We start from the raw sequence: 19068 nt of genomic DNA, 5'->3' as shown, positions 1-19068 counted from the left end.
CTTTTTTTTTTTTTGTTTCTTTCTACAGGTTTCTATGACCAGTACAGTCCAGATGAGACAAGATGGGTTCTAAAGAGGAGAGGTCTCCTGGTACAGAGCACAGACTGAATGTTATCAAGATGGTACGTGCCAGTCATTAGGATGTTAATTGGCCCTGACAGGGCTCTGGTGACTGAAGTGAACATCCACACTGTCACTACCTGGAAGCATTGCTGCAGGGAACAGCTCCAAGGAGCCTAAAGGAAAGAAGTGGGTGTGAGGAGCTAGAGAGATGAGGGATGTTTGTAAGCCTCTACAGCTGTCTGCATCACATATTTAAACAAGGGGGAAAATAATTCTGTCTTTCTGCACTGCACTGATAAAAAATTCCACTAAAAAAATCACTTTGGGTAATTTACATTTAAATGGACTTTGCACACCAAGTAGATTATTTTGCTGGTCATGTTTACACTTCTTTCCCTGCTCCCCTTTCCCAGGACTCCATCTTGTCTCCTGCACCATCTTTTCTTTCTGTCTCCCAACCGATCCAATTAAAACACCAAAAATAAATTAACTTGTCAGATTTCCCCACCACCAACTCTCTCCTACTGCTCTATTCCTGTCAAGAGCTTTACCTCATCTTGAAAAATTCTGGTGTGCTGATTGTTTTTGTTTACTTGCCAAGGTGGCCAGATTTGTCTCTACGAACTAGATTTACAGCACTTTCAAAGCAGAGAATCAAAAGCTTCTGAACAGCTCACTGGTGACCATTTCCAGTTTTGTTGGACAATGTTCTTGTAAGGCTGGGAGAGCACCAAAGGGAAGGTGCAAAACTGAGACTAGATTATTTGCAAATTACAGAGAAGGCTGAGAGTTATCAAAATGTGGATTGCTGAAAAATAAATGTTATTTGAACAAATGTTATTTGTGTTTTGCACTTCACCACAAATAACCAACAACACTGACTCACTGAACCAGTGACTCGATAGCCTAAATGTGACGAGTTAGCTGCATCCTTTAAGGGACCAGCTGTGAACAAGACAACACTGCTAGTGAGATACCAGAACAGACACTTAAAACATTGGTCCACAACCCTGAATCACAGGTCTGTATTTCATCCAGGCCCTGAGCATGTCAGATGAAACCAGAGAAGCTGCAACCACATTTAAACTATGACAAAAGCAAGGGTGGTCTGGAATAATGTTCCCAAACAAATAAAAAAAGTGTTTTTCCTTACAGCCACAATCAACTGTCCGCTTTTCTTAATCCCTCACTACCATAATACCTTGGCAACCCAAAGTATTATCTCCTTAGAACTTCAGGGGATACCAACCAGAACCAAAGCGGCTGCCCTGTCCACACCAGCAAACTACCCAGGTGTTCCTGCACAGCCTATTATGCCCCATAAATGTCAGTTCTGTGGTCAAAAAGTCTGCTGTGGATGAGAAGATCCTGGCAGAAATTATTTGAGACCTTCCACATGTGACCAAGATGATAAATATTTGCAAAGCATGTAAGTAATCCCTCCTCCCTTGCATGCCATGCGAATTCCAAGCCTTCTAAAACATGCACACTCTGAGATTGTGTCAAGGCTATAAGACGAAGGTGAGGAGGAGAGGGAAGGGGGGAAAAGTAATGTGCAAACTAACTTTGGTTACTGGAATTCCAGCAGTGTCTACTAAAATGACAGTAGAACACAGAGGGAAGGAAAATAAAGGGAGGCAGGGGACAGGATGCAAAGCTCCACATGCTGTGTTTTGTACTGGCATTGCAGGAATAAAGCTTCTCCTTGAAGCAGTTTGCAGTGCAAGCAGACAAAGAACAGTGGGGAAGAGACACAGAGGTGTAAAGCAGCTGGGATTTCCTCTCCTCTAGCATGAGCCAGGAGAATGGAATCCCATTTTGTCACCCTCTCTGCTCACCCAAACCCTGGCCAGCAAGCCTCAGCACAACTCTTCCCAAACAGACTGGACACAGCCAGAAAGATCCTGCGGAGCCACGGAATTTGTGCCTCTCTGCTGCACGCTAGACCTCACCTATACAAAACATATGACTCAGGAGCCTGTGCTTCCTATTGTCACTTCCATCAAGCCCCTGAAACCAGCTTTGCTTTCCCCTGTAAATAGGTTTCATGCCTTCATAAAATGGATGTATTAGTCATGAATAAAAACCAAAAAGTTACCGGGGAGGGAAGCAATACTCAATGTACCACAGTCAATAAAAGACAGAAGGAAAGAAAAATATTAGCTGGAGAGTTCCAAGAAGGTTAGGGTTACAAAGCAGCAAAATATTGGCTCTGACACAGGAAAAGGCTCTTCTGAATACTAATGTGTTCTGCACAGTGACAAAGAAGCTATACTTACCTCAAAGGAGATTAAGTAATACATAGCAACACCTGAGGAAAGAGAGGAAGGTAGAAAAGAAAGGCAAGCAAGCATAAACACAAAGAGAATAAGGCACCTGAAGTCTTTTTCATATAGCTTCTTCTCCTTCACAGGGGAGATTTATATCTTTTCCTCGGAAATTCAGTATTCAGGAAAGTGGACTTAGTATAACTCCATAGTAATACCCTCTTTTCCAGGCCCCAGGAAACTATAATACTGATTTACTGGTCAAAGAAATAAATGTGCCTTAGAGTTCCATACAAGGTCTTTCTGAAGTTAATCCAGCTCTAAGATGGATAAGAAAAAGTGGAAAAATACCGCAGAAAGTATTTGTGTAGATAAAAGGAGCTTTCTAAAGGCCAGTGTTCCTGTCATGATGGAATAATTTTCATTCTCCAGATAAAGAGCTGGAGAATAAAAGTAGAGAAAGTTACAGCACACAACCAGCTCCCTGGGCACCAGGACATGTTTGCCAGCTGGGGACTACACTTCAGTGAAAATGCCTGATCGGTTAAATTTAAAACTGGATATATTTCATACAGGATTCATTTGAGCCAATGTTGACATCAACATCTGACACTACAGTCAGTGGAGAGAAACAGTCACTTGCAGGACAGGATTCATCTGTTTCTAAAGCAGTTGGCTAAAGCAGGGTCAGATGAACTATGTCCTAAAATATCTTTCCCTTTCCTGTCGGGAAGGAGAGCCCATAAAAGTCAGTCAGAGGCAGACAACTGGTCTATAGGCACCTGAAGCTAATGGTGGACTCAAAGCATCAAAATGACTGCGCAGATGAGATTCAAGTACACACACAGAGTTTGCAGAAATTAATCCACTTCTCACCATGACGACTGGAAATCTTACTCTGGAGAACGCAAATACAAGTCCCAGGCTTCTATGCAATCTGTGTTACCATTTAAAATGGATCAAGATGCAGCCCTTATAGCTGAAGAGACAGCTTTTTAAATGCAAGGAAAACACAAGTGGAAGCAACACTATTCTTGAGCCTACAGATGGATACAAAGAGGTGTTAGTGATGCTCGAGACCATCATAGGAAAATTCATGAGACTGACAGTTTTGAATTGTTCTCCTTTAGATTGACGTTAACAGTGGTGTCCGTAAGTTCCTAATCCTGGGTTTAAATGCAGATTCCAGGAGCAGAGGGGAAGACGATAAGCCCCAGGTTTCTGCCAAACAACATTTTTATTTTATCAGTGAAAAAGGCAAATAAGTCCTTAAGTAGAACCTAATGATGTAGGCTGCAAATGTCCCAATACATGGCCTGGCAGAAGAGCTCATTTAGCCCAAACTGAGGAGCCCCTAATAGAAGTTGAACCCTAAAGCTGTTCCCTTATCTCTCTCCTGACAGGTGCTGCTTTGTCCCATAACACGGATGGATGGGAGCAGGTTGCAAGAACAATCCACACAGCCCACAGCTCCTCTCCCTGTTCACTTGGAAGGGGCTCTCTGGGAAAAGCACAGGTGGGACTGTGTCACCTTCACCAGGACACCAGCAGCCCACTGCTGGTCACTGTGCTTCTCCAGGTGCTACTCAGGGAAGGAAGCAGCCTGTGTGCAAGGATGTTTCCAAGTTTCACACCTGGGAAACACTACAGCTATTCCAGATAGACGACTGCACTGTGTATGCACGAAGTACAGCTCTCACCATAAACTGTGTTCCCTCCCTCTGGAAGGGCTGGGCACAGCTAGCATGAAGTCTCTATTCAGGAGCATTTACTAACACAGTGATCAGTTATTCCACAAGGACTGAAACCTGTTTGATCAGGAACCATTTCTTGTCCTGCAGTTGCACAGTGCTTACACAGCATGAGCTGCCAGTTGGGGCTGGTGAACATTGCTGTGGTACAAACAAATAAAATCAGCCTTATTCAGAGTAAATTCTAAAGCAGAGGCTGTTTGCTTGCCTGCATTCTAGGTTAAATACAGAGGGCTGGGCTAAGCTCTCAATTCAACGTAAACCAGACAATGACCTTCTCTGACAAGGGGAAAAAAAAAAGCTATGGGGAAGCTGCTTCAAGACTCAAAAACCAGTCATTTATTAAAACTGAGAGATTACTTCTCCCAATTGAAGGCAAACTCCAGAATAATCTCCTCCATGACACATGAGAAACTGTCCAATCTTAACCTCCATTTCAAATGCTAATTACTCTCCAGAATCCTAACCTGAATTTTTCCTAGCTTCCATGGAGGATAAAAAAACCAGACATGTGCAGAGATCTCCATCTTTCCCTTTCTAAATTTACATGAATTATGTAATTGCACTTTTAAAGGACTAGAGCAAGTGACTAAAAAAATAATGCAGAATGAACTAACGCTGCTTGCGACAGTGCAGGAAAAGAATACTTTTAAAAGCAGAAGAGCACTTCCTCCCTCCAAAAAAACTTGAAAAGGTAGAAGACACTATAATTGCATATGTGAAAAATTATTCAATGACAATGGGATGTATGAAAAGTTATTTTAATTGCTGAGTTTATGATGTACTTTAAATGATGTAAAGGATACCCAGAGAACAAGGATGGCTATCATCTAAGAGAAGATGTACACAGTTAAAGACATATACCTTCTTAACATACATATCTGATAAATTATATACACATACTGGCAGTGTAATCTAGCAGGAGGGGTTCACAGGCATTTTCTAAAGGCAAAACCTTGTCATTGTGAACAGATTTATTAATAATTACAAATGAAATCATGATTATCGAAGTTAAGTGCCTGCAAGCATTTTGCCAAAATCATTTAGCTCTGGACTAAAACCCCAACAGACAAGGAAAGACCAATTAATTTTCTCATGGTAGGATTTCAGTTAAAATTCAGAAGGCAACTTACATCCACTGAGGTTTTGGGATTTTTTTAAAAGGCATGGGGTATTCACTCAATTGATTTTAGGACAAATGTATTTGTATTACTACACCTTTAATCAAGACTTTAGGGTAAGGCACTGTGAAGCAGAAGAAAAACAGTCCTTATGCTGAGAGCAACACAATGGTTCCCCAGCAGAAGCTCACAGGAGCAAGATAAATGTTTGTAGCCTCTCCAATAAGGAAAATTACTGCACTCTGAATGCAAGAACAGTGATATATGACAAACAAGGAGCTCAGTCTGCCAGAAACCTTGTGTTTGTTGTTCCAAAAAGGTTAGAAGCCACTAATTTAGAGTATACTACAAGAGACAGTGTGGAACAAAAACCAGTTACTGTGAGAGCACGAAGAATGAAAAAAGAAAACCACAGCCCCCCTGACCAGCATTCTAACAAGGAATATTCCCAACAGTGAGAGAGAGTCTTGCCAGATCAAGTGGGTTTTGGGACGACAAGCTAATCTCCACTAGCAGCCCTGTGTGACCATCCCTGTAAGCCCAATGGCTAAGGAATGAGAGAGAGTGTCATTGGAAGAGTTTAAGAAGTCCAAGAGCTCAGCAGGGCCGGGCACAGTGTCACCCAGTTTAAAGGCAGACACGGGGAGCAATTGTGCAGTTCACTCACGGACAGGCAGCGCACTGGCAGCGCAGCCAGGTAACAAACCCTGATGCTGTGCACAGTGGGCTGTGCCTTGCTTTTCGTCGGTGCAAGCAGAAGGAAAACAGCACTACACCAAACAGTGGGAGAAATCCCTCAAATCTTCATGATATACAAAGCCTGAAGGAATGCACATTACAGAAAGATTTAGTTCGCTGGCATGAAATCAAACGTATAAACCCAAGATTATTCGCAAAGATCAAGACAACCTTCAAAGAAGCCAGAAATCCAGGGGGAAGCAAAGTATTTCCAAGTAGTTCCACTTTTCTCATACAAGCCAGGCAATCTCAGAGAGAGGGTCATAAATAATGGACTTTATTTTCATTCTTTGCATATACTCTTGCTGATGCAGTGCCTAGTGTCATTGGGCGATGGAAGCTGATAGTGAGTCATTTTTGGATACTCAAAGACACCTTAAAAGGGATTTTTTCTTGGAATAAGAGTGTTTGATTTCTGAAATACAAACTATTTTAATTTACTAATTGCTTTACATAGCCTACAAGCATTAGAGCACTTCTAAGAAAAATCAGATTTGTGATAATAAAAGCCTCTGTAAACTAACAAGGAAAAGCATTTCAGGATGCAGTGACTGAAGGCAGCATATTCAAATTAAGGTACCTAGTTAAACATCAAAGTAACCAGCCATTGACAGAACTATCCTCGTACAGAAAGAGTCACCATTACTTGGTATCTTCAGAGCAAGACAGGAGGATGTTTCTCAAATATACACACACACACACATATATATATATATATATGAGATCATGCTTAAGCCACAATTAATAGTTAGATGTTGAAATCAGCATTAATGCAAGCAGCCCTTTCTCAGACATTTATTGTGAGTAATTCTGGTCACAGCAAAATTCAAAGACAATTTACTGAATTGAAAGCAGATGCGTGGAAGCACTGGTAAGAATAAAAGGCCTACCTCAGGAAAGTTTGACTTGTTTAGGTTGACAAAACACAGCACAATAGAGGACAGGATCACTGCCTGCAAGTACACTTGAGGAGAGAGAGCTGCAAGAAATGCAAAGAGACATTTAAACCATAGGATTATCTTGGAGCAGAAATGAGATAAACAACCACGAACTCTTCTCAGCTGGAGGTCAGAGGAATCCAAGTATGAAGTAGCTGTGATCTGGAGCAGCCTCCCAGTGGGAGAAGTCAAAGAGGAAAAGAAAGCAGATAAAGAGAGAACCCGAGAGTCCACAGAAAGGGCTCTGGCCCCATGTTGATCCCTCAGGAGCAGGACATTTTCCCTGGGACTGAGGCTTGAAAGATCAGGTTGTCCTTTCCAGCTCTAAGCTTACACACAGAATTCAGTAACTTGGTAACAGGTTATCACTGGAAGAGAAGGATTTACATGTTTTGGGGTTTTTTTCCCCTGTGTATTTCTAAAACAGGGAAGTTTTTATTTTCTTTAGACACAAAGGTAACGTCTGTTTTTCATCGGTTCTCCTACAGTGCGGGAGAACACACAGCAGGAGCAAAACATTGCAAGAAGAGATAATTTAGGATCTAATCTTGAGTAACCTGTGCAGTCAGACAGGACAGCATGAGGAGCTCTACACTCCACCACCAGAGGTGGACTTCACAGATGTTCCACTGTCAAGATCATTCAGCTCTTATCAACAGAGGGAGGGAGAACTAACATGTACGGAAGAATCAACATCAAAGTGCAAGAGAGTCAAAGAGCAGCAATGCTCTGCACTGGCTTCTGGGTTATCATCCAATCTCAACGTATGAGGTATTTATCCTTCCTTCTACAAATCTGATCCACAGGCCCTGGATTCACCCACCCTTTCTGAAGCACACTGAAGTCAGTATTCATGCAAGTTAAAAGCCAAAGTCACATCAGCCTAGTAAGGAAACTGTTGGTGCTGGTCTTGCTCTCTCTGCTTCAGAAGCAGTTTACCATAAAACCATCAAAACATAGATATCAGGAGTCAGGAGAGCTGGATTACCCTCCTGACAGTTCACCCCAAGCAAAAGTCATAAGCTTTCCATAACCACCTCATTGTCTCCAACGCCCTCACTCACTCCCTCTGTACACAAAGCTTCCCCTCTTTGGAAAGTGTAAAGACTCTTCTGTGCTCAGAACTGTAATGTGAAAACAAAATTGTGTGTTAGTGATATTTAAACCAATTTAATGAAGCAGTTTCAATTCCACCCTTCCTTCCTCCCAACTCCACCCTCTCCTTCGAGAGGGAAATTTGTTTGGGTTAATATGGAGGGAAAAAAAGCAAGCTAAAAATAGCCTCCTTTTGCCTTAAAAAAGTTAAAGCTATGAATAAACAGCCTGAAACAGGAATGCAGTTAATCTGCCCACCAAATTCCTACACTGTTTTCTTCTTCAGCTTTCCAAAACATTTTTATAAGGATCAAACACACAGATCTGCAGAGCCAGTGGTATCCCAGAACTGCCTGCTTCCATGCTAGTCAGGTAACTGGTTTTGGCATGAGGAGGAATGGTTTGAGACTGGATGAACCGAAGATATAATCTTAGGACCATTAAGTACTACAATATTTGAGCAAATCTCCTTGCATCAGAGGAATCAGTATGAAAAAAAATGAGAAAAATCCACCAAGAGAACAGAAAAGCCTTTCTTGTTTCCCTTTAACTGTGCAACAAACTGCATTATCTCCTAAAAATCTACCTTGCCAGTAAAAAGCACTCACACTGTTATCCCTATCTTAGACCCAAGTCACATCTGTCCCTGACAACAACAGCTGTCAACACTGAAAGAGCAGGGTGATCAGCCATCCTTTTCACCCTGGGCTGGAAGCCAAAGCAAGGATGGCTTATGTATTTGCAGTGCAAAACCAAACAAACTCTTTATTCTGTTCCCTGTGCTATGCCATTAGCAAGCAAGCTGATCAGCCCCAGGGAGTATCCTTGCAATCCAAATATTTGAACCCAAACTTAATTTTCCCCTATTTCCCTTCCACTGTATCACCAGCGAGCTCCAGGTAATGCCATAAGAGTCACGTGTACTATGCTACCAATGCAGACAGAAGCCTCTTGGCAGGGTCACCTTTCACTCCCAGTTTCCCATAGCATGAGGCACCACAGCATGCTGCCCTGGAGTGCTACCGACACCACTGTGATACCTGAAAGGAGTTACATTTTAGAAAAGGAAACCACCTCCCTCCTCTTACAGCAGATGAGCCCTCTGTAAGGAGAAAGGAAATGTCTCACTTTCATCTCAGAGTTCAGAGGGAATGTTTTATAGCTGTCAATCCTATCAAGATCTTATTCACTGACGCACCAGGGACAGCAACTATTCTGAGGTAGGGCTGTGCAGCCATGAAATAGCCAGGTTCTGAAAAAGACTTTGCCCGGTGACACTTGGAAAGCCAGGTAAAAGACTTCACTATGACCCTAAAGTAAGTGCTGAAAGCCAACATGCAACAGGCAGGCCAGAGGAGTTAGGCAGATGAAGCTACACAAGGCAAAGGCACATGAGGAGCAAGGTAGCACCTGCTAATGAAATTCCAGGTGAGGAGTGTGAACCCAAGCTGTCTCACCTCTGGCGTGCCAGGTCCAAGCACTTTCACTCAGAGAGGCAAGACACACTCAGTGATCAGAGTGGGATAGTGGATGCTGGGATCTCACACTCACACATTGGCATCACTGCCATGATATACCACCCTGCATTCCCCATCCATATACAGTGCTTATCATGTCACCTTGACTGCTAAAAAGACTTCAGGGATACTATTTAGGCGGTGCAGAAATACTAGAGAAAGACACCCTGGTTATGTTACTTCTTCAACCACTCTACTGGAGCATTCACTTGTTCTGTGTTTACCCTCAGCTCCCATCCAAGGTGGAAAGTGTCCTTTAAAAGACAGGAAACTGGCACAGAGACTAAATCATACTACTGAATTCTCAGAGGGAATCTGTAAGCAGATCATGGAGCTGAAACTGTACTTGCTAAGCTCTAAGTTAGCTACCAGACCATTCTCCTTCCAACAGACACATCTGCCAGCATTCACTTGTGCAGCTTGTTTGGAAAGTCTGGTGGCTCAAAAAAAAGAACAATCAAGTGAAAGCAGAAAGTCCAGGGTGATGTGGGTTAAGAAAGCAAATTCATCAGCAGGGCTACCAATATCCACTCTGCACCCAGCATTGCACCAGGGTTGACCTGCTCTGCACAGAGTCTTGCTCAAGCAGGTACAACTGCAGACTCCTGCCTTCTCAAGGGTGCAGTAGCCAAATGTTGTAGCACACAGAGGTCTTTGACATCACTCATCTGCAACCTCATCCCTCTGTTGCTGGCTAGTTTTAAGTGGAGGTGGCTTCCCTGGGTTCAAGAGGGATTCAGCTTTCTTAGGGCACTGTAAAGAATGAGAAGGAAATGGACACTGACTCGAGAAATAGAAAACAGGCTTCAATGTGTGGAAACAATCCTGCTTTTGATTAAAAGCAAAAAAAAGAAACCAGCCTAGGGTGTTTCTTTACAGAAACACCAAGTCTCAGGCCCCTCTACAGCACTCAGCTCAGTGTATCTCAGATTGTGCATAAGGTCACTGCCCACAATGACACCCCTTTACAGTGACTCTCTTAAGAAAACACCCATAATCACTACAGTTGATTTGTCAGGAATACGAATTGATGTAAACCAGAATGTTTTTGCCTCAGCCAGTAGGTTCTGCCCATTATCTATCCATGAACCAAGAAGCTGCTCCTTTGAGCAGTGTTCTCCATCATCCGAAACACCAGCACCAAGTGTTTTGAACTTGGATGCAGAGAAAGGAGTGGAATTCAAAGAGTTAAGAAGTCTTGGCTGCAATTATCAGGAAGAACAGTGGTAATGCAAGGTACAACCATGGTCCTGATCAATATTCCTAATTCAGAAAATATGCTTCTCAGGGCATGTCTGCAGCACTGGAAGCAGTCTTCCAGCTGAACAGTTGTTTTTTCCTTTAATTCAGCCTCACTTTTAACCACTCTTGATTAAAACGATTACTTTCACTCAATATTCAATTTCTGACAGGTAATATTCTCTACATATGTTGCAAGCTGGCTCCATCCTTACAGGCAAAACACAAGAGCTCCCTAGAAGCAACTTTTCTTATTTTGTAAGTCATGTATAATTTATGCATCTGCAATATTGACACAGGCTAGAAATACACATGCCAAAATCATGTCCTATAAGCTTTCAACAGATTCTAGGGCATTTTCCTCTTAAGGCATTGCTTACTCTTGTTATTGCCATTAGTTCTCAGGAGAATCCATTACTTGAGCACTATTAATTCCTGTACACCCAATCTGATAACCCAAAATCTAGACCACATCAGCATTCAATGCCATTTAACTGTACAGGTGTCTGACAGCCCCTTAAGCACTTAGAGGGTTTTTTTGCTCATTTAAGTCCTCAAGTTTTCATCAAAACAAACACCGCCACATGCATAGATGTGCTCCTGCCTTTCTAGTCTTGCAGATGGATTCATACACAACTCTTCCAATTGAGAAGACAATTCAGCTCTTCCAAATATTGTCTGAAATTGTCTGAAAATTGGAGATGGCTTTGCAAGCAACTGTTATCATTGTTATGCAAAATACTGAAATCACCTGAGTCTGTTTTACTGAGTTACTGGCAGAAGAGAATTATTAACAAAAGAATCACAGGCATAACAGGCAAGTTATACATTACATGGACATTCACAGATAGCTGGCAGGAGTAGGGAAACATTTTCTTCACTGCATTTCCTTTAGGTGGAAACTAAAAAGGAGAATGAGGATTTTCAAGAGATTTCATTCAGTTTCCAAATAGCACTGGATTGGGTAGCTCTCTTGCACTGCAGGGAAAAAATTCCATTGTCTCATTTTAAGAGTATATCTAGGTACAGACTCAGGAGCACTCCAGCACTGAGTCACCCTCTCTTTTCACCTGCCATGCCTATGACTAGATGTCACACAGGTATGATGTGTTTGCTTCTGGCACTCTGAGCAAGTTTAATCTTCTTTGCCCAAGTAATACTTTTCTTTCCGTTTTTTATTTAAGTAAGTTTTTCTTTCTGAAGCTGTTCTCAGGAACAAAATATTTGGTCCAATTCTCATCTTGGCTATTGGATGAATAACCAGAACACTCACCCAAAGCACACAGTCTTTGATCATTTCCCTCACAAGGTACGCAGCTGGCCAGAAGAATCTGCAACTATGAGCTTCGAGTATGAGGTTTGGGGGGATGGGAAGTGTATGTATCCCTTTGGCCTGGGACTCATAAATCAAAGCTTTTTGCAGTAGCAAGTGAACTGACAAAGTATAAATAGAGAAACATAAAATTATCACAGATTACAGCTAACAAATCCTCACTGGAGAAAACTGTGTGTGTGTAGGAGAAACTCACTGTAACTGGGGGTTTTACAGATGACACAGAAGATGCAATTGGAAGCTGTTGATCTCCCACAGCAGTAACAGTTGGCCCCTTCAGTGATGCCACTGCAAGACACAAAACAACAGATTCATGAGTACAACAGGCAGGTGCTCATGAGGAGTCACTTCAGGAACAAACTTTTCAATCCAGTATTACTGCTCCCTGCTTCACAATCCCCTTCACCTCACCTCTGTACTTCCCCACACACTCTGCAATCTCAGTGGCGTTTGTCACTAAAATGAAACTTGGGTCACCAAATAAACATTAACTTACTGGAGAAAATCTCCTCTTGCACATTTTCAATACAGAATTTAAAAAAAAATCACAACATTAAAAATAGGTGACTGTCACTGACTCCACTTACAAACTAGTAATTTGAGAGTGAACATGCAATGACAAGGCACACTGGGCATGCACAGAAAAGTCCAGGTAAAGAGTGTCTACAGAACAGCTGCCTGTGACTTGTAGTCCATCTGCAGCACAAGAAACAAACTTTGTGGGTCCCAGGGAACAATGCACAGAAAGCATTCAGAAGAGAGAGTGGGTTTCTGTTTCCTATACAGGAAAAAGGTCATGGCAAGGAAAGTGAAGTTGGTAAATACTTCTAAACATTCAAGTTTCTGAGGCTGACAAATGCCAAGGAAACAAGCTTAGTTGTATGGAAGCAGTTTATGCAACAAATACCCATAAATGAAAAGCAACTTCTGCTGGGACTGGTAAAACTTTACCAAGTGATGCTGCACAGGGAAAAGTAAGTTTATAACTATATTCAAATGCACAGAAACATTTGAATGCATAATCAGCCAATGCATAAGAGGTTAGCTCTACCTACAGAAGCAGTAAGGTCAGAACTGTAGAAAAAAACCTTTTGAGAAGAACAATCCCTTCCTTTTCCATGGCAGCTTTAGAGTGGATAATGAATTACACCACTGTTTTGTGCCACAAGATTTTTGCTAGTGCGTACATTTCCTCAGCATTAAGTTTGGAACTGCAGATAGATTTTATAGTTAAGCACAGTGGAATTATCCCCACCATAAATTACGTGGGGTTAAAAAGCCAACCCCTACAAAAGAAATGTTCCATCCTTACTGACCACACACAGCCAAGACTGCACTTTATCTACCCACTTGAAAGACATTAGGTCTGTCGATCAGCTGTCCCTGGCTTGCCATAGTTTAACTCCTAGCTTTTTTGCTGTTGTTTGCCTGGGTTTTTTTATCTTGTTATTTCAGGTGTTTAATGACACTAATTTCCAGATGGTCTAGAAATCTAACACACCAGCAAGGGGGCTACATCCCTGTTACATGCAGGAGTGTCACTGTCTCATATTTTACTGTTACATAAATCAAGCTGGCCCCAAAGAGGCATCAGGAATGCATTCCCTAAGCATTGCTTTATTTTGATTTTTCTAAAACTAAAAACTGTGGATGTTTCAAGTGTTTCTTGAGAAGAATGAGCTGCCTGATGATTTTTAGATTTTTTTTTTTCCTAAACTTGACAAATACCAGGAGCAACATCACCTTTTAAGGCAAAAGGCATCTGAAAGCAAAATCCTGCTTTTAAGCCAGAGTGACTCATAACAGTAAGGATTCTTCCTATAAAAACAAACTCAATCATGAAGTAAGAACGAGCTAGAAGCTCTAGTAATAACAATTCAAACAAATCCTTTTTTCTCCATGACTTTTGTGGACTGATATTGGCTGGATCAGGCAGGTGCTCTTGGCTACTGCAAAAAAGGAAACAAGCTAGACAGACCACTGGCCTGCCCCAGTGTTATCATTCATTTGCATCCCTAGACAGTACAGTAAACACAAGCACAGATGCACATGAACACACTGCGTGCCTTATCTTTTCTATAGGAATGCAGGAGGAAGTCTGTATCTACACTGCAGGCACACATGCTTTCAACAGAGCTGACGAGCAGCTCCAGAGATAAGGCAGAGAAGATGCAGGAGCATGCACACAACGTTGCCTCCAAGCCTGGGTAGCTGTGTGCGGCCCAGTACCACCGTATCTTCATCATGCCCGTTAAACATAAATAAAAAATAAAGACAGGTGTTCAGACTGCAGCCCTGCCTCCTGAAACAGAGGCGCTTGCTGCCATCAGAGGCGGCAGCATTATACTAAAGAGAGGACGAGATCTCAGTAGTCTGCATCTAAATCTACTCCTCAAGTCCAGAAGACATCCAAAATCCTCCTCTTTGAGGAGTATCATAGCCACTGCACAGATTTTCCTTGACCTGTCCAACATGTGAGCCCAGACAACTACATTTTCAGCAAAGAAGGTGGTGACACCACCAGCAGAGAGACCAGGGCTCCACTTCCCTCTCCACAACCAACCTGCTGTACAAACCCAGGCAAAACATTTTATCTGCTTGTGTACAACTTTCATTCTCAGGCTGGGGTTTTCTCCTGTCTCTTCTTTTAACCAGGGATCTTCTTTTACCAGATATTCATGTCTAGTTATCATGTATTGCTGAGCACAATGGGGCCTTTAAGCATTAAGTTTAGTAACAGAAACCTCAGCTGCAGTGTAACTCCAATTAGAGCTACAAGGCCCCCCTCAAATCCATCTACTCCAGACATCCTGCTCCACAGACTAGAGGTATGTTTTCAATCTTTCTGTCCTGGTTTGTGTCAAATGCTTCCAGGCTCTCTGGCGTGTCCCACACCACCTGGAGTCCATCTAAAAAACTCCCTGACAACTCCCAAACATTTAAGAGATTTTTTTTTTTTTTTTCAGGCAAACTTCACAAGTTCTTAGTGGGGGAAACTACAGCTTAACAAAAGCAGGTGAACTGAGTCCTAATAGCAAATTCAAACTGTCTGATCAAGAATCTGTCACATCTCAGCTTTCCAGGAACTTGGACACCCTGAGTTAGATAAAAGTCCTGCTCTCTGATTTTCTTGCTTTGAAATATCTATACTTGCTCCTCCTACTCATCCACTCCTCCCTTGGCACTCCTGTCAAAGACACAGTTTCTGCTGTTTTTCCTTAGGGCTTGTATTTATCTGCACACTGGTCAAGGAACCTGCTTTCAAGATGCAGGACACCTCTCAGTGCTCTAGTACTTTCCAGAGGAAATTTCCAGAGTACTTTCCAGTGTGATGCTACTTCATAGCATCACTCAATGGTTCGGTTAGAATGGGCCTTAAAGATCATCTTCTCCAACCCCCCTGCCATGGACAGAGACACCTTCCATTAGACCAGCTTGCCCAAAAGCCCATCGAACCTGGCCTTGAACACTTCCAGGGATGGGGCAGCCCTAAGTTCTCCTGAGAACCTGTTCCAGTGTCTCATCATCATCATTCTTCCAAATACCTAACTGAAATCTACCCTCTTTCAGTTTAAAACCACTGCACCTCATTCTATCACTCACTCCCTGATAAAGACTTCATCTTTTCTGTTGACCCTCTAAGTACTGGAAAGCTGCTATAAAATCTTCCAGGCTGAACAACTCCAACACCCTCAGCCTGTCCTCAAAGGAGAGATGCTCCAGGCCTCTGGTCATTTCTGCAGCCCTCCTCTGGACCCACTCCAACAGGTCCACATCCTTCTGTGTTGGTGGCCCCAGAGCTGGATACAGCACTCCAGGTGGAGTCTCTCTAGAGCAGAGCAGAGGCCAAGAATGACTTTCCTGACCTACTGGCCACCTTGCTTTGGATGCAATCCAGGATACTCTTGGTTTTCTGGGGTGTAAGCAGACACTGCTGGGTGACATTCCTTTTTTTCATCCACCAATACCCTGCCAAGCCCTTCTCCTTAGAGCTGCTCTCAACCCACCATTGCTCAGCCTGTATGTGTGCTTGGGATTGCCCCTGCCCAGATGCAGGACCTTGTGCTTGGCCTTGAACTTCACGAAGTTTGCACGGACCCATCGCTCCAGCTGGTCCTTACCCACTGAGCGGTACATGCATCAGATTCATGTCTACCATTTTAGAGACAAGGATGCTGTGTGGGACGCTACCAAATGCTTTGCACAAGTCCAGGTAGATGACATCAGTCGCTCTTCCCTCATCTAACACCTCTCTAACACTGCCACAGGAGGCCACCAGATTCGTCAGGCATGATTTGCCCTTAGTGAAGCCATGTTGGCTGTCACCAATCAACTCCTAATTTTCCATGTGCCTCATCATAGTTTCCAGGAGGATCTGCTCCATGATTTTGCCAGGAACAGAGGTGAGACTCACAGAATTTTTTGAAAGCAAAGGGTAAGCGTGGCAAGAAACACGTGGTACCATAATGTGCTCTTAGTGCCTGAGTTTTCATTCATCTGAGTTCAATCAACAATTTTTTTCTTCCCATTAAACCAGAAAATAGCTTCACCCTCCCTATTTTGAGGCAACACCCAAACTAAAAACTCCAAGCTGCAGCCATTTGGGCAGTGTCACGGGTTAGCATAGCTCCGGAAGTGATTTTCTTGCAAAGAGGTGCTTACAGCTTCCTCTATGACCTGACAGAACCTATCAACTGGCTAGTTTGAATACTGACAATTTTTTAAGCCACATAAAAATTTTGACACGACTCTGTGGTCCACATTTAAGAATGGACAAACCCTGGGAAAGCTCTCTCTTGCTTCTGGCCTTGGGACAGGTAACTGGGCTGGGCCCGTGTGGCCCAGCGGGCCCGGGCTGGGCCAGGACACAGCCATCCTGGAGCCATGCAGCCCTGTTCCACCCACGGACCCCCCCCCAGCCCTGCTACGTGCAGATGGCACAGCACCCCCCCCTTCCAGTGCGGGCGAAGATTCAGCTGAAGCTGCCCCGCTGCCCAGCAAAGATCATGTGAGCAACAGCACTAAGAGAATTCCAGCTGCAAGGCCCGGGTGAGATTAACCCTTTTTTAGTGCTGTAAGTTTCCTCCAGAACAGATGAAGCCTGCAGACACCAAGTAAAGAAGGAAGAGTTGAAACCCTGAGGGAGGAGCAAGAGGAGATGCTTAAAGCTGAAATTCTGTTGTAAAGCCATGGCAGTGATAGACTATGATATATCAGAGTACCTGCTGTAATTTCATGACAGCATGGGGGGGTGGAGCATTCAAACTGTACTTGTGAGCAAAACTACCTGTGCTGGAATAAGCAAATGTTAAAGCAGCTGTAATTTGATGAGAAGTTTGAACAGGGAGAGATGGAAGTGATGAGGACTCTTGCTCCAAAAATCAGAAGGAGAAGACCTCTGTTCCTAGAGATGCTCCCAGAGATAGTCCTAGAGATGAAGATGATGAGGACCCTTTTGCTTCCAGGGAAGGGGGAGGGCCTCTAGTCCTAGAGATGAAGATGCTTCCAGAGATGGGTGAGGAGAACCTTTGCTTCTGAACAGCTCAACCTTAAAATGGTACCCCAGTAGCTCAAGTTTGGACCCCCAAAAGCAGCTGTGTGGAAAGCTGTAAGTTGGGGGAAGGGAGACTCACATGCGAGCAGAGAACCAACCTGGGTGGCTGTCTCACTGTGATCCTGAAGCCATGAGAACTTCTTGTGGCGATGTCTCCACAGCATGAGCAAGACAGACTCCTCTCCCTAACTGAACTGAACAAGGTTATTATAGAGGTGGTAAACTGACTGAAAATCTCAAGGGTTGTCTTTTTACATTGTCAGTGGGAGAAGGGAGAAAGGTGGGAGGAGGAGAAGTGTACTGAAGGTGTGGTCTGATTTTTTTTTTTTTCTTTCTTTTAGGTCTGTTAATAAACTTCTTTATATTCTTCTAAGTTTTGTGCCTGCTTTGCTTTCTCTTAATTCTTATCTCACAGAAGGTAAATAAGTAAGCAATGAGTATTTTGGACCAAACCACTACACTCTAATTGGTGTTTCTGCCCGGTTACAAACTGAACCCGCTACAGGCAGCAATCCTAAGAAACAACACCATTATCAACAGAGACATCATCAATGGCATTCCATGTTGACCCTAAAAAGGCTTTGCTGTGTGTCTTCCCATGAGGCCTTACTGTGTGACCTCTTTTTGCCAGCAGTCATGTAGATACCCAGGGTTAGATTTTAACAGGGACAGCAGAGAAATTCTCCAATTTGTGTCACAACACCACACAGGACATACATGTGCAGAGCAACTCAACTTCCCTGCCACGAAGAGAACGCACAGAAATTCCCAGCACCACACAGATTAGGCACAGTCACTTTCACCAGTGGCAAGGGGCCTTTTTCAGTCTCTGCTCTGCTTTCAGCTACTGCAACTAATTCAGGAAATTTACTGACTGACTGAACTCTTATATTAGCACACAGTGCCTGTAACAAAAAAAGACCAAACTATTCTCTGAAGTCCTACTAAAGCCAAGAGGCTGTGGAAAATATATTTTAAAGCAGACATGAATACTGCTTGCTCTTGTTTTTAAGAAGAAAAATACCAAAAAGAAATGTCAGCAAGATTCTTCTCTGTACCACCACCCACCAGTCTCCTACCCACCCCTGCTTTTTTATTTATGATTTTTTTAATTAAGGTAACATTGTATTTTTTGCCCACATGCTCTCCCCTCTAAAAAAACTCCACTTGACAACTTGCAATCATTTGAAATCTCTTCCTTAAATTTCTATTGCTTGATGCAAGACACCTTCACACTGTCAGGAAAGACTACTCTCCTGCCATGCCCATAGCCATCACCATGTATTCAAACCCCAGCGAATCTGCCAGATAAGCTATCTCCAGCTGGCATCTTATATATATTATATGTATAAAAAACATGGGGGAATATATAAATAGTAATTCCCTTCCCATTCCTATTTTAGGATTTCCTGAACTCTATGCTATTCTTATCCTCCTTACATCAGCATTAAC

General features: G+C 43.0%; 1 protein-coding gene across 3 annotated transcripts in view; it reads right to left on the bottom strand.

Moving 5' to 3' along the window:
• Positions 1 to 19068, bottom strand: part of TSPAN4 (tetraspanin 4) — a 429626-nt gene that overhangs the window by 347858 nt on the left and 62700 nt on the right. Inside the window, exon 1 of one of the 3 annotated variants that reach the window (XM_032110833.1) lies at positions 12259 to 12350. The exons of 1 other annotated variant lie outside the window; for it this stretch is intronic. The gene's annotated coding sequence lies outside the window, so the exon portion shown is untranslated. Of the gene's footprint in view, positions 1 to 2439; positions 2545 to 12258; positions 12351 to 19068 lie in introns of those variants that run through there. One more of the 3 variants, XM_032110832.1, reaches the window with a different exon arrangement.

Source organism: Corvus moneduloides, chromosome 6 (genome assembly GCF_009650955.1).
Source record: "Corvus moneduloides isolate bCorMon1 chromosome 6, bCorMon1.pri, whole genome shotgun sequence".
NCBI classification, from domain to species: domain Eukaryota; kingdom Metazoa; phylum Chordata; class Aves; order Passeriformes; family Corvidae; genus Corvus; species Corvus moneduloides.
Note: the sequence above shows the minus strand (reverse complement) of the source record. Positions and strands in the feature narration are given on the sequence as shown.